Source organism: Medicago sativa, chromosome 7, assembly GCF_051527215.1.
Source record: "Medicago sativa cultivar Bolivia chromosome 7, Bolivia_mono, whole genome shotgun sequence".
Classification (NCBI taxonomy): domain Eukaryota; kingdom Viridiplantae; phylum Streptophyta; class Magnoliopsida; order Fabales; family Fabaceae; genus Medicago; species Medicago sativa.
Genome location: NC_140755.1, coordinates 17,794,657 through 17,800,656, shown reverse-complemented (window position 1 = coordinate 17,800,656; position 6,000 = coordinate 17,794,657).

Here is a 6,000-nt window from a genome sequence, read left to right as displayed (position 1 = left end):
GACGTCCGAGGAAACCTCTGACTTGCTTCTCAGTTTGAGGGGCCGGCATCTCTCTGATGGCTCGGACTTTGTCAGGATCAACTTCAATGCCTCTCTGGCTGACAATGAAGCCTAGCAACTTTCCGGATCTTACACCAAATGTGCACTTGTTAGGATTCAATCGCAGCTTGTACTTTCTCAATCTTTCAAACATCTTTTTCAAATACACAACATGTTGCTCTTCATCACTTGACTTCACAATCATATCATCAACATATACTTCAATCTCTTTGTGAATCATATCATGAAACAGAGTGGTCATACCCCTTTGATAGGTAGCACCAGCATTTATCAAGCCGAACGACATCACTTTATAACAGAATGTTCCCCATGGGGTGATAAAGGACGTCTTTTCTCTATCTTCAGGTGACATCCGTATCTGGTTGTAACCAGAGAAACCATCCATGAAGGAGAATACTTTAGACTGAGCAGTACTGTCAACAAGCACATCAATATGAGGCAATGGGAAGTTATCCTTTGGACTGGCCTTATTCAGATCTCTGTAATCAACACACATTCGGACTTTCCCATCTTTCTTTGATACTGGTACAATGTTGGCAATCCATTCAGGATATTCAGCTGTCATGAGGAAACCTGCATCAATCTGCTTCTGTACTTCAGCCTTGATCTTAAGAGCCATGTCTGGACGAGACCTTCTCAATTTCTATTTGACAGGAGGACATTCAGGTCTTGTCGGAATCCGGTGTTCCACAATCTTGGGATCTAGGCCCGGCATATCTTCATAGGACCATGCAAAGACATCTGGATAATCATGGAGAAGCTGAGTGATCTTCTTTTTCACCTCTGGCTCAAGTGCAGCACCGATCTTGATTTCTCGCTTGTTCTCTTCAGTACCCAGGTTGATAAGCTCAATCTCTTCCTGGTGAGGCTGAATGGCTCTTCTTTCTTGCTCAAGCAGTCGAGTGATCTCATACGGTATCTCTTCATCATCATCCTCATTTTCAGTTTCATATACAGGGAATTCAAAATTTGGAGGAACCATAGGGTCATTGTGTTCAACGGGTTTATTGTGGTTCAATCTGCATAACATGATTGGGATGATTTTAGAAAAGTGTTTTTTTCATGCAGATTTTTTTTAAAATTAATAAGAAAATACAGATGTTTTGGTTTTTTCTGGCATTACCATTATTTCCAAGAAAAAGGCACTAAAAGTAAAAAACAAAGAGTCGTGAAAAAAGACGACAACTTTTATTGATAACGGCAATGCCGAAACAAACATGCCCTTACAATGATATCACTTTCGCCTTGGGCAGAGCGAAAGGATTGTTATTTTGAAAACAAAGAAAAACATGAGCAACAAGACACATTACATGGAAGCATGCATGACTAAAGGAACATCAATGGCCTCCCAATTTCTCACAGTGCCTCCTGGTACAACAAATGTAGGCACGTAACCACTTTCAGCAGCATCTTCAGTAATAGCATTGATGAACCCAGCACTGTAGAAAGTTCCTGTTGAAACACCAGAGGTTGGGGAGAATCCAAGGCCCTCTTTACGCTTGTTTTCCAGAATCTGAATCACTTTGCCCCAGCCAGCAGCTGCCCTTCTTGAACAGCCTTCTGGGCGTCTTTCAACGAAGCCATAGCAGTACCAGCCCTCCGGGGCTCTGCACCTTCAACAGTTAAGCCTTGAAATGACGTCCCTTCAGCGGACCCTGCTTCAACACAAGAGAAAGATGACACTTGGCTAACCAGATATGCTTCTTCACCATGCACAGTGACAATCTTACCGTTCCTCATGAAATTGAGCTTTTGATGCAAAGTAGAAGTTACTGCTCCAGCGTCGTGAATCCACGGTCTTCCGAGGAGACAACTGTAAGAAGCATTGATGTCCATGACCTGGAAAGTAATCTGAAATGTTTCAGGACCAATGGTAATCGACAAGTCTACTTCCCCAAGAACATCTTTGCGAGACCCGTCAAAAGCCTTAACCAAATAGCTACTTCCCCTCAAGGAGATTCCATGATGACTCAATTGTCTTAGTGTGGACTCAGGCATTACATTCAACGATGATCCAGTGTCCACCAGCACGTTGGATATCATGTCAGATCTACAATGTACTGAGATATGCAGAGCCAAGTTGTGGTGTTTTCCTGCTTCGGGGAGTTCATCGTCACCAAACCCCAAGTTGTTGCAGGCAGTAATATTACCCACTATCCCATCAAATTGATCCACAGAGACTTCATGATCAACATAAGCCTGCTCCAGTATCTTCATCAACACTTTCCTGTGGGCTTCTGAGCTCATGAGCAGAGACAGGATGGATATTTTTGACGGGGTTTGCAGCAGCTGGTCAACAATCTTATAATCACTCTTCTTAATAAGCCTCAGAACCTCATCCAGATTAGACTCTTCAATAGATTGGCCTGATGGGCCAGTGTTCTTGTCAATAGGAGGATCAACTGGTGGTGTTATTGTGGCAATAGGTGTGACCACCTTCTTTTGAAACAAGGGTGGACGGACTTTTCCACTTCTCAGAGTTGTAATTTCACCGGCAACATTGTCAACTGTAGCTGGGGATATCAGAGGCACCTCCACTCCATTCTCAATCATGGTTGCATTGTATTTGTAAGGAATTGCTTTGGTAGAGGTATAAGATACCGGACCAGGTAACCTGATCACCAAGGGCTCAACATCCCTTGTCTGAGATACACTTTCAACAGGAGAGTCATGGAACACTGGCACAATCACACATACATCGCTGGCAATCAAGTGTTTGTCATCCATCAGACTCTGGATATCATCTTGCGCCACACAACAGCCCATAGGATTCCAAAGACATTCTGAACAAAAAGCATGATCATGTTTGAACAGAGAAGCTTGGCAAAGCTTGACATGTAATGGCACCAAGGGAGTAACGACATTGCGGACATCCAGCATGGGATCATCTTGAGGAACGGGGATTCCTTCGAAGGCCTCGATCATGTTAACAGCAGCATGGTTTGGAAGCGGATTGTCAAGAACATGAGGAACACTATTCTTAAAAGTCAACCGTCCTTTTTCTATCAGGTCTTTCACAATATATTTCAGAGCAAAGCAACCTTCAACATCGTGGCCTTGAGCACCCTGATGGAATTCACATGTTAGGTCCTGACGGAACCTGGGAGGCAATGGATTAGGCGGAGGCTTGCCTGGTCTGGTGACACAGTGTCCCTTAGCCAGTAGGGTTGGGAGCAGCTCACCATACCGCATTGGTATTGGTGGAAAAGAGGGTTTGGGTCGGAGACCCTGTTGTTGCTGCCGTTGCTGTTGAGCAGGAGGCTGTTGTTGTACTTGCTGAGTGATGGCATTGACGGGCACTGGTGGTTGACCCGGTGGCAGAGGATACTGCTGATAGAATGGCGGGAAGAAAGGATGTTGAGAGTATTGCATGTATTGATAGGGCAAAGGTATTTGATTAGCAGCTGCAGATGGGTTACCAGATACCATCCCTACTTCAGCTTCTTTCCTCTTATGGTGGCCATTACCATACTTCTTCGGTGCACTGGCTGAAGATTCACCCTTCTCAAGGACGATAATACCCTCTCGGACAGCCTCCTCTAGACGAGTTCCCATTGTAACCATATCAGAGAAGTTATTCGGCGCAGAGACTATCATTCTCTCCTTATATTCCTTCTTCAGAGTCTTCAGGAATGTCTGTGTTAATTCTTCCTCATCAAGTCGAGGAGAAACACGGGCAGCTGCCCCTCTCCACCTCTGAGCATATTCACGGAAGATTTCGTCTGATTTCTGAGATAGGGCTTTAAGAGAGTCCCTGTTTGGCTTCAGACGGGTATTGAATTCATAATGACCTTCAAAAGCAGCAGCGAGTTCCTCAAAAGTATGGATGTTGTCTTTGCTCAAACTAGTGTACCAATCTGCTGCATCATCTGCCAAGCTACTCTGGAAGCAGTGGATCATCAGTGCGTCATTATCTGCGTAGTTAGCCATCTTTCGGACGTACCGGATGACATGGTTGTGTGGACAGGAAGTTCCATTGTATTTGTCAAATTCTGGCTCTTTGAATTTCTTAGGAACCTCAAATCGGGATACCAAGCATAGATCACGAGCTTTAGCAGGAACACCGTTGTTTCCCCGGCTAGCCTTGACTTCACGGAGTTCTCCAGCCAACTCCTTCAACTGTCTCTTCATAGTTTCCATCGCGGGATCTTGTCCACGCGGAGTATCGACATCAATCACTTGTTGCACAGTGTGTACAATAGGGTCGGTAACAACAGTAGTCACCTGAGGCATAGCAGTGGATACAGGAATCTGTCCTTGACCAGCGACACCAGAGACACCAGCAGCAGTATTAGGAGAGTAGTAAGCTGAGAGACCATAAGGACGGCCGTTGGGCATAACAAACCGAGCATCAGTAGTCACAGTAGATAGTGGGATAGACGGAATTGTTTCAGTAGCAGCTGGAATAGATGTGGCTGGTTGTTCTTGTGCAGCCATCATAGTGGACATAGCGTCATGAGCCTTAGCCAAGTCTTCTTTCATAGCAGCCAATTCGGCACGGAGCTGAGCATTTTCTTCTTCAAAGTTAGCCATCATTCTTCTCTTGTGAAATCTTGTTTGATGAACTCTATCTGGTTGATAAACTTTGCGAACAAGAGCCAATTTTCAGACTGCGGCGGACAAAACCAGGAGTCAATGAGCACGAGAGAAGTCTTTAGTGACCAATGAATGCATATGATGCATGAAATGTGTTAATGCATATGCAAAAAGACTCTTTTTTGTGTTATCGAAGGGTTTTAGACAAATTAGAAACTTGTAAACATTACTAAGCAACAATAAACATAAACGGGAAACAAACAACCAACGTATAGTTTTACAAGACGATTCCCTTTGAAATGCTAAGCCAGGGGATAGACTTTGCAACGTAGAACAACATAAACAAATGGAAATAACAACAGAAAAAAGAAATCCTCAAGCATAGGAAGTGGAGGCGTCATCCTAAGACTCAGACTCATAGCTGCAGTATCGGGCATAGAAGTCACGGGCACCCCTAGCCCTCTTGGAGTCTCTCATAAGCAACCTATCTTTCTCTTCAATCTCTCTCTTAGCCTTAGCTAACTCTTTCTTCAGTGTCAAGACCTCTTGAGTCTGCTGCTCACCCTTTCCATCCAAAGTCATGATCAAGTTCTCAGCCTCATAGTATCTAGCCCTCCACTGATGTTTCTCCCGACTCTCCATAGCTAGATGCTCCTGATACATCTCCTGGGTAGGTGGAAGTAGAGGCAAAGGCATAGTAGGGACAGATGCAGACACATATCTCATAGAGGGGTAAGGCATACTAATCTCCTCCGCTTGGTTTATCACCCACTGTGTATAGGCCTCATGAGCAATACCGGACCTTACACCCATATGCTTCACCTCTTTCTTCCGAAGTTTAGACCAAGCATCTATGAAATCCTCTCTAATTCCCGTGGGAGCATTGGAGTAGTGGAAGAAGTAAGGAGCTGTAGCAAGATTGATGGGCTTATCTTTCATCGGGAAACCAAATTGTCGCAAAGCGAGCTCCGGGTTGTAGTTGATTCCACCCCGGGTACCAAGAAGAGGTACATTAAGAAACTTTCCACCACCAAAGATGATTTCCTTAACTCTAGACGCAGGAGTGAGCCAAACCACTTCATTAGGAGTGAGAGCCATAATCCTCTGTGAAATAGACCAATTCTCCGGATTGTCGTGGAAAGACTGCGGAAGGTGCGAAATAAACCACCTATAGAGGAGAGGCACACAACAAAGAATGTATCCACGACCTTTGTCGGAACGATCGTGAATAGCATGGTATGTGTCAGCTAGCAAAGTAGGAACCGGATTCTTGGAGTGGAAGATCATAATAGCATTCATGTCCACGAAGTCATCAAGATTCGGAAAGAGAATAAGCCCATAGATGAGAAGTGCAAGAATGGCCTCAAGAGTGTCCTGACAAGTGGTGTTGAGGTTGGCTTTCCC